A 23,309-nucleotide genomic window follows, 5' to 3' on the forward strand; every position below is an offset into this window, starting at 1 on the left:
ATACCAAGAGTGAGATGGTTAAGACCTCTTAGCTATGAAATCAACATAGATGAAGCATCAACATCACTAACCACATTATTAGTACAGGAAGTATACAAAAGTGTACCACATTTTGGAACCTATGACGTGGTGAGATCAAAAGTGGATATGGAGTTGAAAATTGCCTCCGCATTAAAAAAGAAAGAAAAACTTGTCAAGAAGTTAAAAGCCAAATTTGGTGAGGGTACTACAGAAGTAATAGAAGAAGAAGATGAAGAAGTTGAGGATGATGAAGAGGAACAAGGTCAGGGACCACTTGCTTTAACCCAAGGTATGGGGAAGGATGTTGAAGAGGTGGAAGGTGTCAAGTAGGAAGCACCCAAGGCTTAGCCAAAGAAAAGAAAAGCACAAAAATAGCCAGTTGCATAGCTAAAGGGGAAGAAGAAGGCAACAAATCCAAGCCCAGCCAAATCAACTACACAAGTAGATACCAAGGCTACAAATCAGGTGGTAAAAGAATAGGAGAAGAAAAAGGCAATAGAGCAAGGAGGGCCTATAGAACCAAAGAAGAGAAGAAAGTATGTTGCACCTCCTAAATCAGACAAAGAAAGGATAGAGTCTAATGAAGATCAATTCAGATTGGTAAGACATTCTACCACATCTAAATTGGAAAGTGTATGTAATAACATTAGAGATAATGTAGATCTAACTAGTCTAAAGACCATTGATTTTAATAAGTTTTCAAAAGAAAAATAAAACATAGTGGAAGAGTCAATCTACACTATGATGGCTAAGTTCAAGACCACCCCACTTGAACTAGAAAATTCAATGCCTAAGGAGCTAAGCTCATTAGTTGAGAATAAATGGCATTATTGCTTGAAAATATAAAAAGGAAATAAGGGAGTCAACATTGGCTTATGAAATTCCTAACCTAACTAAAGTTAAAATAACTAAGGCTAGCAAGAAAAATGGGAGCAAATTTGCACCCAAATATAGAACATTTAGAGTCTTGCAACATCAAATTGAAGATGTTGTGCAAAAGACCACACAAATGTGGAAACTAATCTATGGATTGACAATAGTAAAAGAAGGGTAGGAAGACCCATTTGAGGGGAGAAATGATGAAGAAGAAGAAGAATAAAATGAGAAAGAGGAAGAGGTAGAGAAATAAAAAGAAGAGGAAACAATAGAGAAGACACAGGGTGAAGAGGTAACAACTGAGGAGTAGCAACCAGAACAGAGTGTCCAAGATACCCAACTACCACCACTAAGTCCTCCATATAAAACACCTATAGAAATAGTAATTTTAAATAATATTCCTGATAGCTTAGGTTAGAACATCAATCCACTCACTGTAGAGGATCTCAAAAAGATCCTTTACCAAACTACATTGCAATCACAACTATGCACTAATCTAGTTTTGGTGAGTGTGGAAAAATTAGAAAAAGCTGTAGCAAAAATCAAAAGGGAGATGGAAAACACACAAGAGCCACCTTCACAACCTCCCATAGCTACAAAAGATACCCTTAAGATCAAGAAGCACAAGATAAAATTGCTAAGGTTGATAATGTAGTCATAGCAACAACAACTGCCAAGGAGCCAACATGACAAGATGTTCCTACAACACAAATCCAAGGTGCACATCCTTAGATCATTATTATTGATCTAGGAAGTAGAGAAGAGGAGAAGGAGGCAGAGAAAACCCCTAAGGAGTAGGAGGCAATATAGACATTGGTGAACTTGCCTACTAGTGTAGAACACTCTAGTTTCAAAACAAAGTCTCAAAGCATCCAAGAGACTCAATTAGGTCATTTAGGACATTCAATAATGCATCCTATAAGGCATTTATTAAGCCTTCCATTGTTTAGCATGGAACTATACTTGTTTCCTTTTGTTTCAAAGTTTCAAACATGGCTCAGGATGGAGCTCATTGCAATAAAAGTGTTAGAATAGTTTAGTGTTACTAAAAGCCCATTTGTAAAGGCTCAAGGTTCATTTGGTGTTTCTATAAACCATGAATCCTTAGAGACCTATAAGGGATAAATAGGCTTAGAATAAGGAATATAGTCAAAAATGGTTGAAAAGAGCTTATAATAGGTTTATATAGGTCTTAGGAAGCTTTGAGAGTCTTACAACTTTAGTATGTTCAAAATTGCAAAGTGCAACAAAAAGTTGCTATGCAACTTTTCAAAAGTTGCTATGCAACTTTTCAAAAGTTGCTATGCAACTTTTCAAAAGTTGCTATGCAACTTTTCAAAAGTTGCTAAGAAACTTTTTGCTAAAAGTTTCCAATTAGGCTAATGAGGGAGTTTCAACTGATCACAACCAAATCATGGGTAGTTGATCAATTAGTGATGAGTATAAATGTTTAAGACAACCTTCCTAGAAGACCAGGTTGTCAGATGTACGAAAATTTCAAACATTAATAAAAGTTCTCTGTGTTTTTGTCTTATTTTCTTTGTTCTTTATATTAGACACATGTGGTATAGTCTATGAAGGAGGGTTTGATGCTATGAAGAGTTACTTTCATGATCCATTTTTCATATACACTTTTTTTGATCCAATTTGGTAACTCCAAACCAAAGTTACAAGCTTTTCTTTTTGGTTAACCAGTAAATCCTAGGCAAAGGAGGGTTTTGGGCAAATGGGGGTATAGATCATGACTGTACCACCCAAATTGCATGAAACCCAATGAATATGAAGGGTTTAAAAATGCATTTTGAGATTTTAGAAGTAGGAGTTGCAAAAACAAAGGGAGCTAATTATGCTTGCAAGCCCTAGGCCAAATCTAAGGGTTGATTTGGTCCTATTTTATAGAAAATTGAAAAAAAACAAAAGGTTAGCGATAAGAATCTAACGAATTGAAAGTGGATTTGGTGTTCAAATAGTCCATAGAACAGATCCTAATCCCTATATTTGGTTAATTTACCCATTCTTTTGGTCTTCCTTTGAAAACCAAGCCTATTAGGGCCCTATTAGGTCTGTGTACTTTGGTGGATCCTTGGAGTGCTGGAGTGAATCAAACCTTGGTCTTGGGATATGTTATAAGGGTCATAAAACCTCATCAAAATCTATTATCCTTTTAGATGTTGTGTAGTTTTTGGAGTTAAAACCTTGAAATTTCAAATTTTGGCCTTGTAGTCCTGTTTTGGAAAATTGTTGTTAGATCTCTATTCTAAGTTGAAAATTGTGTTGTAAGGATGTGTTTGAGGTCCTTAGGGTTGTTAGAACTCATCAAAACCATTTCTAGTTGTTGTTACTCTTTGGGAGTCTTTTGGGTGAGTGTTGGTGTTTTGGAGCCTAGTTGTTTAAGGGCTAAGAGTTTGAATCCTTGCACTATACCACTCTGTAGCACCTACCTTAGGGACTCCTACCAAGAAGCAGAGCACTGATGTAGTACTATTGCAAATTTCAACACTAGGCTTGAGCACCACCAAGGTTGCAAGGGTACTTCATTATGGAGACCCTACACTTGATGAGGAAATAGTCATACCAAGTTATGACTCTAAAACAATGAATTTAGCACATACAAATGAAGTGCAAGAGGCACTTGAGAGAAGGAAGAAGCAAGAGATACTTAGAAATGAGTATAGGCAAAAGAAAGCACTTTTAGAAATCAAAGATATATTCCTTGATGCATTTAGCTTTCCAGTACTTGATGAAACCCAACCCATGATGGAGCAATTTTCCAGCATAGTGGACTAGGTACAAAACAAAGACCTTGATACAAATGTCAAATTATTAGAATGGTCTAAAAAGAAGTTTCAAATGAAGGTTAATGAGAAAATATCTAGTGAGATATCACTTTCACAAGTTGAATTGGCTAAGAAGTTTGAAAAGGCAAAAACAATACTTGGGAATGTATTCTCATTGTACTCCAAATTGTGTGACTCATCATATTTCACACTAGAAACTAGCTAAAGGATTCTAAGCTTGGAATGAAATCTCAAGATTTCTAGCATACAACTACCCAAAGATCTAGCTCAAAGTGAGAAGAATTTTGCAACAATGCTTCACACCCAAAAGGAGTTAGTTATATTAACAACAAAAGAGGCCAATATTAAGGCCAAGTTGATACAGATTCAATCCTCCATTACTCCACATCTAGAAGTCCTCAATAAGGAACAAGCCTATGCAAAAATGTTTTGAAGAAAGACTCAAATATTTTACTTTAGAAGGCCTAGTACATCTTGCAGCAAAGACAACCATCCAACACAAATCACTGGAAATTGGTTTAGATAATTGTGATGCTTCTTTGAAGATGATTATGGAGGTAAATAATTTTTTTTTGGCTAAATATTCCATTCATTCTTAGGACCCTTTGACATAAGTGTCAAAAAGGGGGAGATATTTATTATTGAATGGGGGAGATAGTAAATAAAAGAGAGAGATAATACATTATTTGATGGAAGTAATAAAGAATATCCAAAGGGGGAGATATTCAAATTGGAAGTAATAAGGAAATAAATCCAAAAAGATGCAAAAACTGCAAGAAGATGTGAAAGGGGAATAGATATAGAGTACAAGTAGAAACAAGATATATAGAAATAGAGACAAAAGAATGATAAGGTAGACAAGGAAAAGAGTATCAGATACATCAACATGAGAGAAATTGAGCACAAGAGTTTTAGTTACAAAAATGGCACATCAGCTCAGGGGGAGTTACAAGATTTTGAGGTATACAAGATTTTTGAACAAGTTTTGGAAGTATTGTACATATGTTGAATAGAATGTGTAGTATACTTATATAGATTAGATTCATAATGTTTAGTTAAGTGTTTTTGCTGCTCATGTCAAAGGGGGAGATTGTTAGTTTTAGATTGGTTTTGACAATTGATTGTCAACACACTTAACCAATTCTTTAGTTAATGCCAAGTATAATGCAGAAGCTCAGCTATGGTGTGTGCTAAGCCAGAGAATTCAACAGGTGTCGAGTAAACTTTAGGTGCTGCATGAAGTTCAAGTGCCAAGTGATAAGTGATGTCGAGTCACTATAAGAGCCGAGCAGAGTATAGATGCCGAGTGAGATAGAATTTCTATATGTGCTAAGCATCAGCAACTAGTAAGTGTTGAGTAACATAGAATCAACATATGAGTTTGTTCCTTCACAAAATTAGATGTAAATCATTTTTGAAGCTGACATAGAATGAATCTCGAAGGATCTTGAAGATAAGATTGAATCTTTTGTATTACCTTTGTAATCAACATGCAGACAATAAGAAAAATGGAGAAGGCAAGCAACTAATAGAAAAAGTGCAAGTATTGAATGGGAAATGAAGAGTAAATATTGATCGTAGATTCATACCTAACCCTAAGTCTTTGAAATATTTAAGAGGACAAAACCCCATTATATGCATGTGAGAAGTGTATTAGTGAATTATAGAAAAGTACAAAAGGGTGTAAAGACTTAATGAAGAGTAGAACAACATTGTAGAATCTAGTTGATCAAGATGTTGATCAAATAAGTAAGATTGACAAATGAGTGTCAACACACTTAACCATCTTCACTATACATGTCGAGTATACAATGAAAGCTGAGTTAGAACTCTAACACATGCCAAGTTACAGATAGTGCTAAGTAGATCAAAAGATAGTATGTGCTGAGAAAAGTAGAAGTCTAATGTCTGCCAAACACAGGGAGTTAATAGGTGTCGAGGAACATAGGAAGTTATGTTAGGATAAACCATGGATAGAAATAAAAACTACATGAAAATATAACCAATAACAGAAAATAATAGAACACACAGAAATGAACACAAGGCACCAAGATTTAACGTGGTTCACCCAATCCCTAGGCTACGTCCACCAAACAACAAGTTCGATCTTATTACAATCCAGTGATTACAACCTGATTACAATCCGTAATCCCTTACAGCTCAATACTGCCGCAAGAACCAATTTCATATCACAACATATGAAAAATACCCAACCCTAAGCCCTTTTATCCAAGTATTAAACCACTTTAGGGTTATAACATGTCGGCCATATGTCGGCCATAATATGTCGACCACTATTTATGAAGTATGTACAGTACTTTCCTGATCAGTCACCACAATCTAACAATCTCCCACTTGGGGACTGATCAGGCTCCACACTAAACAACAATCTCCCACTTGGAGACTGATCCTGTAGCAATACAACTACCACATGGGGCTCCCATAGGATCAAACCACCTTGGACTCTACTATTCTTTTATTCATGGTTAGTCTAAAAGACCAACTGAAGCTGAAGAGGAGTTCAACTTCTCCCTTGTTAAAACCTTTGTCAACATATCTACTGGATTGTCATTGGTATGTATCTTCACCAATTTTAACTGTCCATCCTGCAAAATTGACCGAATGAAATGGTACCGCAACTATATGTGTTTGGTCTTAGAATGCAGAGCTGAATTCTTAGCAAGATGAATGACACTTTGACTATCTGTAAACAAATAATTATCCTTTTGAGGATGTCCCAATTCTTCCAAGAAGAACTAAAGCCATATCATCTCCTTGGCTGCCTTTGTAGCAGAAACATACTCTGCCTCTATAGTGGATAAAGCATTAATCTTCTATAACCTAGAAACCCAGGTCACGGCTGCCCCACCAATAGTAAACACATAACCTATAGTACTCCGCCTGGTATCAATATCCCCTGCCAAATCTGAGTCAACATAGCCCTATAAATCAGTAGTAGAGCCCCCAAAGTGTAAACACTTATCTGATGTTCCTCTCAAATATCTGAGAATCCACTTGACAACATTCCAATGCTCAAATCTTGGATGACTCATATACCTGCTAACGACTCCCACTGCATGTGCAATATCTGGTCTAGTGCATACCATAGCATACATCAAACTTCCTATAGCTGAAGCATAAGGTACCTTGGACATCTTATCCTCCTCTTCTTGTGTCTTGGGACACATCTCCTTAGTCAATTTCAAATGACCAGGTAAAGGTGTGCTGACAGCTTTAGCATTCTCCATAGAGAAACGTTGCAACACCTTCTCAACATAATTAGCTTGAGATAACGTCAATGTTTTGTTCTTCCTATCTCTGCAAATATTCATACCAAGGATTTGTGTTGCTGCCACCAAATCCTTCATAGAAAATGCATGTGCTAATTGGTGTTTTAGCCCCTTAATATGATCCATGGTTTATCCTAATAATTGGTATTAGAGCCTGGTTTTGGCCTGGTCATGGGTTCAAATCTCCTGGGTGCCTTCCTGACCTGTGTAAGCACCTAGTATGTGCATCGAGGGGGAGATTGTTGGGTGATGTGACATGCTCCCCTACCCATAGGTGGTTAATTATGTGGTGTTCCATGTTCACTAACAGTCATGGCTTTTGGTGCAATGGCAAATGGGCCCTACAAGTTAATAGGTGCCAAGTAACACAAGAAATTAATAGGACCCAAGTGATTCAGGAATCAGTAGAAGCCAAGCAATGCAAAAAATTAATAGGTGCCGAGTGACACAGAATTCTATAGGTGCCGAGTGACATAGTAATTCTATACGAGCCAAGTAAAGAAAAAACACAGTGGATGTCGAGCAATCCAAAATAGATGGTGTCGAGCAATGCATGATTAGCATAAGAGTTTGTGCCAATACAAACCATGATGTGAAACTATTATGCATGACTCATGATAGGATAAAAGGATAAGATCAAATCCTCCCAACGACCTATGTGATCCTCATGCGCCAATCAAAAAATTAGAGACTGCATGCAGCCAATGGGTAAATTTGAAGGATTTGAGTAGGACCACTTGAATCAAGGATGCATAATGAACCACTAATATTTATAAGGGATTCTTGATGCCATTGAACAATAGAGAGTTGAGTGTAAAAGAAGAAGAACAAGAAAAGCCTATTATTAAGGTCATTGCAAAACATTTGGTGTCAAAGATTTAGTGGAAAGGATGACATTTACACATCTAGTTGATCAGAATAGAACAAGGAACAAAATCAATAGATCAAATCTAGTAGATATTAGTGATAGAAGAGTAGATCAAGTACCTGAGATCAACATCAAAGATTACATTAGATCAGGTGTATTATTCTAATACTCTCTCACAATTGTATTAGGAATTTGGAAATCCTATTGAGTTAGGTGGGTTTAATAGCTCTACGTAAATCCTTTAATAGGGTGGCATTCTAAGTTGAATGTTCTTAAGTTCTCTAATAGGGCACACTCCTAACAAGGTGTAGAAATCCTTTAACAAGGTCACATTTAATAGTGTGTTGTAGCCTTTAATAGGGCAAGCCTTTAATAGGGAAAACCATCAAAAGTGGTTGAAATAAAATTGTTGTAGTAATTTTGTGGGCATCATCCCCACCCCAGTTTTACCTTCTTATTCCTAGAGGGTTTATGGGTTATCAAAATCTCAAGTGTTATGTGGTGATGCATGTTTGTTTCTCATGATTGTTTAATGTTTATATGCATGCATGTTAATTTCAGTTATGTGTTATTAAGAATATAAAACAAGTGAAAAGGTTAGTACTTCTAATTCACCAACCCCCCCCCTCCTCGAAGCATTCTTCCCATTAAGACATTCAAAAAATTGGTATCAGAGCCAAGTTCTCTCAAGAAGAAGCCTAATAGCTTGGAGGAAAAGATCTGAAGATGGAAGTCTTCAAACTTGGGAAGATCATTGAGAACCAGGTGATAGATGTGCCTCTCGCTCTGCACAAGGTAGAGGAAGCTAGAGAGGAATTAAGAAAATCCTTAAAAAGAAGGAAGGAAATAGCTATAGCTAAAAATGATATTCACTACAAGGAGATCAACACCACACAAGTATTTTCCAAAGGATATTCCAAAGAATTTGATGCAACAATAGCAAAACTGATGGAGAAAAAAAAAAGTTCAAGAAGAAGAGATAAGAACTCTTAAGATGGAGCATGAATCATAGGCCATGATGCTATGTCAAATCACTGAGAAAAAGAAAAGACTAGTTGAGGATAGAGTCATGATGGAAGATGACAAAAGAAATCTTGCAAACAAACTTGAAGAAAAATGTACTGAATTAACAAGGATCTCAAACATGCAAATGGATACACTTGGCCAACTAATGAATCTTCATCATGAACTCAATATGAAGGATATTGAGATCTCTACTATTAGGATGCAAAATGAACAATTGTAGAATGAATTGAAGAGATAAAAAGAAACAACAGATACATCAGGACTTGGATAAACCAGCATTGGAGTTGGTGAATCATCAAAGAGTGCTGAGCAAAGAAGTGGCAAAGGTAAGGATACTAAGCCCACTTGTCATTACTATAATAAAAAGGGGCATACTACTAATGTTTGCAAGAGTAGAAGGATCAATCAGCCAAACACACCCAAAAGCAAGGGTTATTGTCACAATTGTAACAAGCAAGGTCGCATGCCACAAGATTGTAGGTCTAAAGTTACAAGGACACAAAGGTTTGATGGACACTGCCATAATTGCAAGAAGTATGGACATAGAGCCTTTGAATGTAGATCAAAGCCTATGTGGACACCAAATCAATGTGTAAGGAGGGACAACTATGTACATCATTATAATTGGGACTACAATACAAGACAAAGTTTTCATTATTGTCAAGAGTATGGTCACATACCCGAGAATTGCATCAGAACACATTTCAAGGGGAACTATAAACTACTTGCTTCAGTTGCTTGAAAAATGGACATGTCAGCAATAATTGTCCAACAAAGGCCAAGGCACCCAAGACTGAAGTAAATAAGGGCAAAGAAAAAGTTGAGGAGGCATGCATCAAAATAGACATGAGGAAGACATGGTAGAAAAAAGGTGGACCAAGTACATCCAATGGAAGGGTCACTTCACCCAAGAGGTCAAGTGATCATATCTCACCCAGCTAATCACAAGATGAGCCTCTGGGGTTGATACATATAAGGAAGTATCATACATTATCCCTAAATAGTGAAGAAGCAGTGCAAAGTATAGATCTACATGAGATAAGATGCCAAGAAAAAATTTGAATAATGATGCCAAGATGTCTTTGGTTGTCAAGTGAAATTGCTTTGGAAGCCAAGTTAAAAAGTCAAGTGGAAGCCGAGCAAAGCCTGTAAGTGGTTGCCAAGTTATTAACAAAGTTAGTAGATGTCAAATGAGAATGGCTTCTAAGTAAAACAAAATGGATGCCAAGTTGAAAATCTTTGGAAGCCGAGTGACAGGTGAAGGTATAAAAATGCATTAAATGCAAGGTTTTTTGAGCCACTTAAAGGTTAAAATCGATTCATTTTGAGCCATTCAAATGAAGAGCGATTACCAAGAGCATGACTGAGCAATTTTCAAGTATTCAACCAGTGATTTGCAGTGATTCAGCATCAACCCAAGTGATTTCAAGCATTTAACTAGGTATTTCCTTTAGGTGTCGAGTTGTACAGTTTGTGAAGTTTACTTTAAATGTCAAACCTTAGTTTGGTTAAAAATGGCATTTGGTTCAAAGTTCACCAAAGGGAAGGAAAACCATGAGATTTGGATGGTTAGTAATGAGGTTAAAAAACCTGAGTTTAGGCCCATACCAGAGGTAGCATACAAAAATGATCTTGCAGGTGCATTGTCTACGATTCTAGAAAAAGTTGTTATGGTTCAGGATGTGCATAAGTGTTACAACTATAAGATAGGATCCATAGGAGACCTAGAAATATTCAATTCCTATGATAAACTCTGTGATAATGGAATATTGAAGGGTGAATTTTCAATTGTAGAGAAGAAGGGTTTAACCAAAGCCTTAGTTTTTCCAATCATATTCAAAACTGAGTGGATACGTCTAGTACTTAGCAGAATCCATGATGGATCATTCTGGTTAGAGAAATGACTAGTTAAAATTACTAAGAAGATGGTTCATAGGGTCACAAGTTTTCCAACCCTAGATCGGCCCAAGACACTCAGAAGTGAAAAGAAGGAAACAATTGAGAAAAAACAAGAGCAAAGTGGAACAATAGAGGCATGACCATAGACACCATAACTAATCCTCTTCTAGAATTTGTTGTAAGGATCATATCACATAAGTTTTATCAATCTAGCAGGTTGAATAGTGTACCCTGCATAGCAATGGATGTGGCATATAAGCTTGTAAAGAAGGACCACACCTATGACCTTGCAAAGCTCATGTTGCAGCAAATAAATGAAAATCTTAGAGCAATAAGAGAGTCCAAGGGAGCACAATGAAAATTTTGGTCAGTGTTGATATGCATTTTCTTTTATGTGATGAAGGAATTTACTTCATTTGGAAAAGTCAACTAGAGTCAGAATAAAACAATTGTTTATCAAATAAATAATTTTATTGCACAAATGAGAGATAGCTTTGATGATCAAATGACTATCTATTTTGATGATTTCAAGAATACAATGAAGAAAAGAATGAGGATACCAGTCTCATTGGTGAATCAACATGAGAATGACATATACTTTCTTGTTGACATTGATTATACTTACATCCAAGAAGTCCTTCCAAGAGTAAGATGGCTTAGACCATTGGGATATGAGCTTGATGTTGATCAAGCTTCTACAACTATTACAACATTACTTGTAGAGGAAATGGACAAAACTACCAAGGCATTTCGAACATATGACACTGTTAGATCAAGAGTTGTTACAGAACTCAAGAAAGCCACAACAGTTAAGAAGAAGGACAAACTAGTAAAGAAAATAAAGAAGACATTTGGTGTTGAAGAAACAAGTGCAGTAGGAGAAGAAAAAGAAATTAGTGAAGATGAAGAAGAAGGTGATGATGAGAAAGATGAAGATGAGCCTGAACAAGAACCACTTGAATTTACACAAGGCCATGGTGAAGACAAAGATGAGGATGCCAAGGAAGAAGAAGACAAGGAAGCACCCATCAAAGACAAGGTTATCAAAAGGAAGGCAAAGACACCTCTTGCTTCTTAGCCTACATCAAAGAAAGCTACCATGCCAACACCAAAGAAGCCAACAACCAGAGCTACAACAAGGGCCTCCACACAAAAAGCCAAAGAGGAAGCTACAAAGAAGAAGAAGACAACCAAGAAGGCACATGAAGAGCCAAGAAAAAGGAAAAGATATGTGGCTCAACCTGATGAGGAAGCTCAATTTGAAAAGGTAAGCCATCCTCCTAAGTCTTCAGTTGATACATTATGTGAAAAGATTAGGAATGGAGACTTAAGTGACATGGAAAAGATTGATTTCAATAAGTTCACTAAAGAGGAATAAAATAAAATAGAAGAATCAGTCGATGCAATGATGGCATAGTTCAAGTATACACCTCTTGAACTAGATGGACAATTACCAAAGTAATTGTCTAGAATTGTAGAGGACAGATGGCATTTTTGTTTGAAAATGGAGAAGGAGATGAGAGAATCAAACCTAGCAAACATACTGCCTGATTTGACAAGGGAACATATAACTAAAGCAGTCAAAAGACATAATAAAAGGTTTACACTTAAGTATAGGGCATTTTCCATACTTCAGAATAAAATAGAAGAAGTTGTACAGAGAACCACAAGATCGTGGAAGAATTTATATAAGAAAATTGAAGATGTCCTTGAAGAGGAATACAAAGAAGAAGATATTGCTAAGCCAAAAAAAGCAAAGAAAGAAGAGAGAAGAGAAGACATAAGTAGAGAAAAAGGTTGAAGAAGAGGAAAACAAGGAAAAAAAAGAGGAGGAAGGAAAAGATGAAGATAGGGATACTGATGGGTAGGAAGACCAAAATGTGCAAGACACACAACTACCACCTCCTAGTCCTCCTCACTCTACTACCACACGTACAAAAATCATAAAGATTAAGGATGTTGTTGAGACATCAAGTCAAAACATCAATCCAAAAATTGTAGAGGATCTCACTAAGATCCTTGACCAAACAACTCTTCAAGCACAATTGTGTACAAGTTCCATATTTGTCAGTGTAGATCAGCTCCAAAAGTTAGTAGATAAAATCAAGGAAGGTGAGGTGCCACCACAAGAACCACCTCAAAACAATCAAATTAATGGACTTTCATTTCTACCATCTCCATCACCACCAAGAATAGCCATGCAAGCTCATTAGGAGCTGAGTAAAATAGCAAAGGAAGTCATAGGTACATTAGTATAGATAACAAGTACACCCCCAGTAGCAGTGGTACAAGAAGAGGATAGGGAAGAAAAATAGGATAAGGAGGAGTCCACAATACAAACTTTGGTTGAATTTCCAAAAATAGGATCTCCTACCAAACCTATTCAGAAGCTGAGTACTGACATGTTAACCTTACGAGTCAGAACACCAGGCTCAAGTTCTACTAGGGTAGCTAGGACCATTCATTATGGTATTCCTGAGCTTGATGAAGAAATTCAAATACCCTATTATAATTCAAGCACTTTAACTAAGGAAAAGATGAATGAGATACAAAGTGCATTGGACAAGAGAAGGAGGCAAGAGGTATTGAGAAAAAAGTTCAAATACAAGCAGGCAATGAATGAGATCAAGGATATATTCATGGATGCCGTCAGCCTACAACCTCTAGATGCAAGTAGGCCAATCCTTGAGCAACTATTTGATATAGTTGACCAAGTTAATAATGAAGACCATGATACAAATGTAAAACTCATGGAACGGTTATAAATGAAGTTTCTAGGCAAGGTCAACCAAAAGATAGCTAATGGAATTATTTTAGGATAGGTTGACCTAGCCAAGAAATTGGATAAGGTAAAGATTGTACTAGGGAACATCTTTTCCCTTTACAACAAATTGTGTGATTTCTCTAGGTTCACACAAGAAATAAATCCAAAAATCCTGAACCTTGAGAACAAACTAAAGCTCTCTAGTATGCAACTACCCTCAAATTGTACACAGAGTGAGAAGCAATTTTCTCAAATACTTCACACTCAGAGGGAATTAGTTGTATTATCAGTAGAAGAGGCCACTATTAAAGAAAAGTTGATGTAGATTCAAGCCTCAATTACTCATCATTTGGAAGTCTTACACAAGGAGCCAATTTATGCTAAAAAAGTCCTCAACAAGGATCTAAATATTTTTATACATGAAGGAATTTTTGATCTAGTAGTAGAACTTGTAATCCAACACTTGGATATTGCATTGAATAACTGGGATGCAGCTCTCAAAATACTCCTTGAGGTTAATAAAACATTTTTGGCCAAGCATGGCATTACTATTTAGAACCCTTTGACAACAGTGTCAAAAAGGGAAAGATAATGTAGGAGATAATATTCTAAGGGGGAGATATATTAAAGGAGGAGAAATGCAGAAGGAGAAGTGCATATACAAGAAGATAAGGAGATAACAGGATTAGAAGGCAAGAATGGGACAAAAACAAAGAACATCAAGCACAATGGTACAATATATTAGTATTCATGACATGATAAGGCATAATCAATTCAAGGGGAGTCATAAGGTATATTGTTGTTTACAATATCTCTTTGAAATTTTGTGTGCGAATTAAGCAAGTGAAGAATGTACACATAAGGATTAGATCATGAATGATCAGTTAAGTGTTTTTGACATTCATGTCAAAGGGGGAGATTGTTGATCAAATAAGTAAGATTGACAAATAGGTGTCAACACACTTAACCATCTTCACTATACATGACAAGTATACAATGGAAACTGAGTCAGAACTCTAACACATGTTGAGTTATAGATAGTGCCGATTAGATCAGAAGACAGTATATGCCGAGCAAAGTAGAAGTCCAATGTGTGTCGACCATAGGGAGTTAATAGGTGTTGAGGAACACAAGAAGTTAATAGGTGCTGAGTAACATACAAAGTTAATATGAGCCAAGTGATTTAGGAATCAATAGAAGCCAAGAAATGTAGAAATCTAATAGGTGCCGAGTGACACATAATTCTATAACTGCCAAGTGACATAGTAATTCTATAGGAGCTGAGTAAAGCAGAAACACAGTGGATGCCGAGTAATCCAGAATAGATGGTGCTAAGAATCAATATTACTTCATGTGTCGAGCAACTGTAGGATTAGCATAAGAGTTTGTGCCAATACAAACTATGATGTGAAACAGTTATGCATGACTCATCACAGGATAAAAGGATAAGATCAAATCCTCCCAACCACCTATGCGATCCTCATGCAGCCAATCAAAAAATTACTTGATTTGAGTGGGAACACTTGAATCAAGGATGCATAATGAACCACTAATATTTATAAGGGAGTCTTGATGCCATTGAACAATAGAGAGTTGAGTGAAAAAGAAGAAGAAAAAATAGAGCCTATTATTAAGGTCATTGCAGGACATTTAGTGTCAAAGATTTAGTGGAAAGGACAACATTTACACATCTAGTTGATTAGAATAGAACAAGGAACACAATCAACAGATCAGATCTAGTAGAGATAAGTGATAGAAGAGCAGATCAAGTATGTGAGATCAACATCTGAGATTGCATTAGATCAGGTGTATAATTGTAATACTCTCTCACAATTATATTAGGAATTTGTAAATCTTATTGAGTTAGGTGGGTTTAACAGCTCTCTATAAATTCTTTAACAGGGTGACATTCTAAGTTGAATGTTCTTAAGTCCTCTAACAGGGCACACTCCTAACAGGGTGTAGAAATCCTTTAACAGGGTCACATTTAATTGTCTATTGTAGCCTTTAATAGGGAAAACCATCAGAAGTGGTTTAAATCAATTGTTGTAGTAATTTTGTGAGTATCATCCCCACCCCAGTTTTACCTTCTTATTCTTGGAGGGTTTCTAGGTCACCAAAATCTCTAGTGTTATGTGGTGATGCATGTTTGTTTCTTATGATTGTTTAATGTTTATATGCATTCATGTTAATTTCAGTTATATGTTATTAAGGATATAAAACAAGTGAAAAGGTCAGTACTTTTGATTTACCCCCCCCCTCCTCTCAGAAACACTCTTCCCATTAAGAAATTCCAACACAAGAATATAGTATCATAGTTATGAAGAGTGACATTTAAGATCAAGCAAGGATCAGAGTAGTCAGAGCTAAACAAGGAACTAGAATCAACAATTAAGGATTGGAAGTTATTAGGTCAATACATTATAGCACACTTTCTAACCATTGTATTGTTAGAATGGAAATCCTATGTTGGTAGGTTGGTTTAGTAGCTATATTGGTTTAGCAACCATATTGTAGATCCTTAACAGGATTGTAAATTCTTTAATAGGGTAGCATTCCAAGTGAATGTTTGTAAATCCTTTCACTAGGTCAGTTTTAACAAAGTGTAAAGTCTTTAATTGGATAGGCCTTTCATAGGGTAGACCATTGGAAGTGGTTAAACCTTGTAACCTTGAACAAGTTACATATTGTTGCAGTGATACTTTGTGAGTGTCATGCTCACCCCACTTTTACCTTCTCATTTTGGAGGGTTTTTGGGTTACCAAATCACGTGTTCTCTATTTTCATGGATGTCTTTACTTTCATGTTTATTAGATGAATTAGATGCATGCAAATTTTTTTAGTTAAATTTTTTTGAAAAGGTAGAAACACCCAATTTCAATCCTTTGATGCTCTTTCCTTATTCCTTGTGACTTTTTCATTCTCATCCAATTTATTTCTATACACCCACTAGGTTCAAATAATATTCTTGCTCTTTGAAATAGGTAGTAGAGTCTATTTTTTGTTCTTCTTAGTTTGATCAATCTTTTCTTTCATGGCTTTATTCTCTAATGTGTCCTTCATTGACTTAGGCTCACGCATGCTTAACAAATATGTATCATTTATCAACCTATTACTTTTCATTGGTTTTTCTTCTTTATCTCCAATAATTTTTCCACTAGGGTGACATCTTCTAACATCCTTTGGAAATCTTGGTTCTAGTCTTCTTTCTATAATGGGTCTATCAATTTCAGATTCACTATGTACTTCTCTATCAGGTAACTTGGAATTCCTTTCATGTACACGAATCTTAGTATCAGAATGTACCTTGGCTTCTGACTGCAACTAAACATCCATCGTATGTAACTCAATAGTCATAGATTCTTGTTGATTAACAACTTGATTTGAAAAATTATCATCATTAGTAGACATGTCCTCATAGTAGTAGATAAAGGTTATGTAATTTTTAGGTTCCTTCTTTGTTTCATCTTTATGTACTTTTGTATATTCATCAAATTTTACATTTGCACTTTCCACAATTTTTTTAGTGTTAGTATTTAAACACTTACAAGCTTTACTTCTTGTGTAATAGCTTAATAATATACCTTCTTCACTTTTAGCATCAAATTTACCATTTCTATTGTGCTTAAGAATGTAATACTTGCTTCCAAATACCTTAAAATATTTGACATTGGGTGAGTATCCTTACCATAATTCAAAAGGTGTGGAATTTGTACCTTTCTTCACTTGTACTTAGTTCAAGGTATAGATAGTTGTATTGATAGCTTCTCTCCAGTATTTCAAAGCAACATTCTTCTCTATCATTAGTGTTCTAGAACAATCTATTATAGATATGTTACTCCTTTCAACAATCCCATTTTGTGGTGGTGTTGTAGGTGTAGAAGTTTGTCTCTTGATTCATCTGTCATTATAGAAGTTTTCAAACTCATTTGATTTAAAATCTCCACCTCTATCAAATCTCAAACATTTCAAGCTCTTACTTATTTCCTTTTCAACTCTAGCCAGATACCACTTAAACATTTGAAAAGAATCAGATTTTTCTTTTAAGAATATTACTCTCATCATTTTTGAGTAATCATCAATAAATAGGATAATTTACTTATCACCTTTGCAACTTTCCATATCATTTGGTCCCAATAAATCAATATGAACTAATTCAAGAATTTATTTTGAAGTATGAGTCTTACTTTTGCAACGGGACTTTCTCATCTCACCTAACTAACATTGTTTGCAAATCACATTATCAGGTTTCTTTAGTTTTGGCAAACCTTCGACTCTTTTCATCTTATTGATACTGACCAAATTATTAAAATTTACATGACATAACCTCTTGTGCCATAGCCACACATCATCAAATTTTACAACAAGACAAGTAGCATCATTCATATCAAGATAAAATAGATTATCTCTAGTCTAATCTCCACTTCCAATTAGTTTTCCATCACACTCATAGATCTTAGCTTTTTTGTTATCAAATTCAACTTTATAACCTGAATTATTCAATTAAGACACACTCAATAGATTATAGTTAAATCCATCCACATAATAAGCATTGTCACACATGATCTTTTCTATTAGTTTTATTGATCCTTTTCCTTTAATCAGATAGGGTACATCATTACCAAATCTTACACTATTTCCATTGTAATACTCAAGGGTAATGAACTTAATTTTGTCTCTAGTCCTATGATGTGAATATCCACTATTAATGATCCATCTATCACTTTTGTTTACACATGATATCAATGTAGTTGCCTTATCTTCATTAGAATCATCCTTCATAGCAACATCAAAAACTTCATAATCATGATCTTTAGATTCATCATTGGATTCTTCTTCAGCAATGTAACAAGCTTTCCTTCCCTTGTCCTTGTAACCTTTGTTACTATCATCTTTTCTACCTATGAATTTATCTTCATTCTTGCTATTTGACTTATCAATATGACCAATTTTATTACAATTAAAGAAAATGATGGGTAACTTACCTTTGTATTTTTCTTTGCCTCTGTCAAACTTCCTAGCAATCAATGCTTCTAGTTCTTCTAGCTCTTCATCATCTATATCACTATCACTAGTAGTAAATGTGAACTTTTTCTTTTTCTTATCTTTAGGATTTTTTAGCATCAACTTAGCTTCAAAAGCAATGAGTCTACCAACCAGTCCTTCAAGGGTTAGATTGCTACCAGGGGTAAACCTCTATTTTTTTATAGTAAAGACTTTAATAGCATAGATAAGCATCAAGGTTCTCAATACTTTTCTGATAATAGCCTCATCTTCAATCTTTCCATCAAATCCTTGAATAGCATTAACAATATCTTTTATTCTTTCACAATACTAGACTATAGTATCATCCTCTTGCATTCTCATTTCATCAAATTTTCCTCTAAGGCTTCCAGCTTTTGTTCTAAGCACATTCTTGTCTCCTCCATAGATCACCTATAGGACATCCCACATCTTCTTAATAGTATCACATCCTTTGATGTCATCAAACTCTGAGTAGCTTAGGGCAGATGTAATCTCTAACATTGATTGATTGTGTTCTTTCTTCTATTTCAATTGATCAATAGTAGGGACTCTAGCTAGATCAACATGCTCAGTGGTGATAGTTGACTATGCATAATCTCCAAGACCTTCTAGATGTATCTTCATCAAACTTTATCATGTAGGAAAGTTTTCCTTGTTTAACTTGGGCACCTCCTTTTCGTACATCTTGATCTTTAGCTTTAAGTACCTTCAAACTTTCTTTCACAAGCACTTGGTGCTATGATACCAATTTTTGGAATACTTTAGAATAATTGAAAGGAGGCGGGGGGGGGGGGGGGGGGTGGGGGGTTTGAATTAGTTCTCCAAGGTCCAAATGTACAAATAAAACTTTTGAGTACTGCAACTTATCCTTATGAATGCATTGACCATTCAATATCATAAACATATGCATATTGTTGTCCTATGCCAACATAATATTCTAAAAATATAAACATGCAAAACCACAAAATCAATCACGCATTTTTACACAAGGATTTTATATGGAAACCCAATTTGGGAAAAACAACCAATAACATGCTACCAATTTTCACTCTTCTAAAGTGAGCTTTGTGAGGAGCCAACCCTGTTAAAGGTTACAATGCACACTATTAAATATGAACTGGTTAAAGGATTTCAATCACCCTATTAGGAGTGATCGTTGATAGAGGACTTTAGAACATTTTGTTAGAATGTCACCCTATTAAAGGATCTACTAATGAGTGTTAGGTCAACCTTAATCCAAAGGATTTATCCAAACTGATACAATTGTTAGAGAGTAATAGTAGGGCTTGATCTATTAACAATAATAATTCACTTGTAGATTACATATCTCACATTTAGTCCTCCATTCTGCATGACATTCATCCTCTTCATGTAATGCCTCTCTAGGGAACTCAAATGAAATTATTTTCTAAAGTTTCACTAAGTTTGTCAAACATTTTTTTTATAAACATAATAACATCAACATATAATATATAAAGGAAGAAATAACTCACATACATACAACCATCATAAACATATTACATCTCCTAAGGGTTCCATGATGTTAAATCACATTTATAAATTGTATTAATATTAAATCAACACTTAACCAAAAATCCACATCATGGAATAATCACAAGTACAAATCTAATTAAATAAGATACAATTACATATGTTGCCACTTGGGATAACTAGAATGCATGATCATCAACTGTATACATCATAGGGTATGAAAATATCAAAGAATATACATAATATATAAATAGACCATCTCATAAGATCTTTGATAATCAAGTACATTACAACCAAATATAATCATCCAATGGACTACAAGATCAGAAAGCAAGGGTCATCTATACAAGGACATCCTACAAAGGCATCCAAATGTTAGATCTCAATGGTATAAGAATTATGCACTATCACTTGACCTCATGGAACCTAAATGGTGCACTCCCACTATGCTGAGGAGATAAACTCAAGTTCCATACAAATATCAATCCACATATCAAAACCAACATCTAGGTCAAGGAAATACTAATAGAAAACTATGTCAAATGGTACCAAGACACAAGTATCATCTAATTCCAAGGGCAACAAAGACATGTAGGAAGTCTACTATGTAAGTGGGCAAGTGTCATTGCATGAGCCAACTTTATGGTTACCCTAATAGCCTCTATAGACTCTAATCCCTAGTGTCTCTATGCGGCACTAATATCCTTTCATACATACAAGGCATACTATCAAAGAAAGGTCACAACCAAGCATCCTCTCTACTCCCATCCTAGCCTATACTAGCACTCAAGGCATGGACAAGGAAAAATATTGACTCTTATTAATTTATTTTATTCTCATTTAATGAAATGATATCAGTTATTGAAACAATTTACAATGGGTTACCTAGGCAACCACTTAGGGCTCCAACCTTCATTGCAAACCACTTCCCAAGATACACTTAGAATACCTACCCTAGGCTCGTAAAAGTATAGCTCATAAAATCATAGCTTTCAACTTAGTCCTTTACAAGCAACTAGAAAACACCTGAAGCTAAAACATGGATATTCACCTCAGTCCTTTACAAGCAACTGGAAAGCACCTAAAAATAAAATACAAAATTCATGTCAGTCCTTTACAAGAAATTGGAAAGCCCCTAATGATAAAAATATAATAATGACCTTAGTCCTATACAAGCAATTGCAAAGCATCAAATGACAATTGATCGCATACTCAAAGGTTACATCAGGAAAAGTCACACCATTCACCTTAGTTATCTCCAAGCAACTAGAAAGCATTAACAAACAACAGATCAAACTCATCATAGAAGACATGTGACTACATCACAATGGTCAGGAAGAAAAGATCATAGACATAACATCATCACAGAACAAAACCCCTAAGCCTGAAGTAAATATCTTGATTGGTCAACACACTAAGTCAACCCCAAATCCAACATAAAGAAAATGTACATCATGTAGTGTGGTCTCATAGAGTTTGTTTAAATGACAGGTTCAAGTTTTTTTTTGTTTCTTTCAAAAGTCTCAGATTTATCAAAGTTTACAAATTTCCCCATTTTACAAAATAATGATTATTTAATGAAATCAACATTGGATTTAAAAATAATAATTCAAATATATTCTTATTGGTTTAAAACAGAAAACCATTCTTATAAACCCATAATTTAATAACTAACATATAATTTAAATTCATATTAACAATATTAAATAATTAATATTAACTATCAAATTAAAAATTATTAACAATTAATAAATAATTTTAATTTATTAATAATCACCATTATTATAATTATAAAATAATATTAATTAATCTAATATTATTATACCTTTTAATTTAATTAGTGAAATTTGAATTATTTTAATGACAATTAAAAATAACTATATTTAAGAGTTTATTAAATTATAAAATTTAATAATTTTAAATTAGTTTAAAAACTATTAAAAAACATAATAATAATAATAATTGTTTTAAGGCCTGCTGACCTATACATAATGTTGTCATAGTAGTAGGGTACTACGTCAACAATACTTGCTACTATCACAACTGTACTATTTGTGCGATTTTCAAAGGAGGCCATTGGGAGTTGGGAGAAAATGGGTAGGTAGGGGTGATGGCTCATCTCCCACCAACATATTTAATTTTTTTATTGTTTATTTAAAACAAAACAAAACCAAATTCAGCCCCCCTCCACCCCCCCAATATATTTTGATTATCATTTATAAATATAAAAATAAATAAATAAATAAATAAATAAATAAATATAAATAAATAAATAAATATATATATATATATATATATATATATATATATCCCCAATTAGACATGATAGGAGACATGCGAACAATCAATCAAATATGTATAAAACATTCTTGATTTATTTTCCAAACCCTACTCATATCAACATACCATTCTCTAAAATTTACAAACAAGGGTTTCTAATTATGAATTCATATACAGATGATTTCAGAATGAAGAACAATCAAATTCATACACAAGGGTTTCAACTTGAATATGATCTAAAACAATTTCAATCAAACACAAAGAAGACACATATTTTTGATGAAAGAACTACTGTGTAAAAACCCACAAGATCCTACCTAGATTTGATGTTAAACAATGGATGCATGGAGCTCACAAGTGAATTTTTTTTCTTTTGAAAACCCTCTTCTCTGAATTTCGCTCCTCCAACTTGTGTCTGGAGAAATGGGCTCTAATTTCTTAATAAAGACCTTTCTCCAATTACGGCTTTAGTTTTGCAATCATGTGAAACATTTTTAAAAATTATTTTATTATATTTTGATTTTTATGTGCACCCTTTTTACAATTTAATTAAAATAACTTTATTAAATCGATTCCTTTCTTCTTTTATTAAATCACAAGACATTTTTTAATAATATATTTATTAATTCAACTAATAATATTATTTAGAGTTTATTATTAAATTGAAACTCCTAAATAAATAATTATTAGATTAAATAAATATAAATACGCCAAAATTAGAACTTTAATAAATCTTTTAAATTTAATTCTTTTATTTAGTTAGTTTTCTCAATTAATTAAATATAATTAAATATTGAATTTTCTTTATAAAATTTTCATTAAATTAAATCATTAATTTATGTTTTAATTTTGATTTAATTATAACTAAAAAGTCACAACAAACCCACAAAACCAAATATGAAAAACTCAACTGAAAGACAAAGCATAACTTCAAACTCTAGGGTCAAAATCATGAATTCACATCACTTGAC

This window comes from Cupressus sempervirens, chromosome 1 (genome assembly GCF_028749045.1).
Source record: "Cupressus sempervirens isolate cs-2001-9-10 chromosome 1, ASM2874904v1, whole genome shotgun sequence".
In the NCBI taxonomy this organism is placed as follows: domain Eukaryota; kingdom Viridiplantae; phylum Streptophyta; class Pinopsida; order Cupressales; family Cupressaceae; genus Cupressus; species Cupressus sempervirens.